We start from the raw sequence: 607 nt of genomic DNA on the forward strand, positions 1-607 counted from the left end.
GCTTGCAAAACCAGATTATCAAATTTAATAGTAATGCTAATGATGTTATAGAGAAGCCTATAAAACAAGAAAAAAAACATTTTTGCTTACCCTATTGCCATCCACACTGAAAACCCGAATCCACGTGGCTGGTGGACAAGGTTAAACATCAAATACAAGTTAATGAAGGCACTGAGGGCTGGAATCCATGGTACTAAGGGCACCTGAAAAAAGATACATACATACTAATTAATCTTATAATCAACTTAATAGTACAGAAACAACCAAATAGGACTAAATTCACATACCAAAATATAGAAACAAAGATGTTATGATACAGATTTTCCTTTCTTTTTTGAAGTCATACCTTAAAAGTCAGCTTTTTCTTGGATTCTGGCTGCCTTGCAATAACAAAAACATTGACAATCACCAAAAACAGATGCAATAGACACACCAACTATGGCTCCGACATCACCATCAACAATTTCTTCCTGTAAAACCACAAGCAAGATTCCAAGAACACTTGCAAGGATACCTGTAAAAGACAAAATTCTTTAAAAATTTCTGGCAAGTTTTAAAACAAAAAGAGAGATAGAATGAATGGAATGTGATTTTCTGTCATAGTGAA

General features: G+C 33.8%; 1 pseudogene; it reads right to left on the reverse strand.

Moving 5' to 3' along the window:
• The window catches only part of LOC119592803, a 6,575-nt pseudogene that overhangs the window by 4,053 nt on the left and 1,915 nt on the right, over positions 1 to 607 (reverse strand).

The sequence above is a fragment of the Penaeus monodon genome, chromosome 31 (genome assembly GCF_015228065.2).
Source record: "Penaeus monodon isolate SGIC_2016 chromosome 31, NSTDA_Pmon_1, whole genome shotgun sequence".
NCBI lineage: Eukaryota > Metazoa > Arthropoda > Malacostraca > Decapoda > Penaeidae > Penaeus > Penaeus monodon.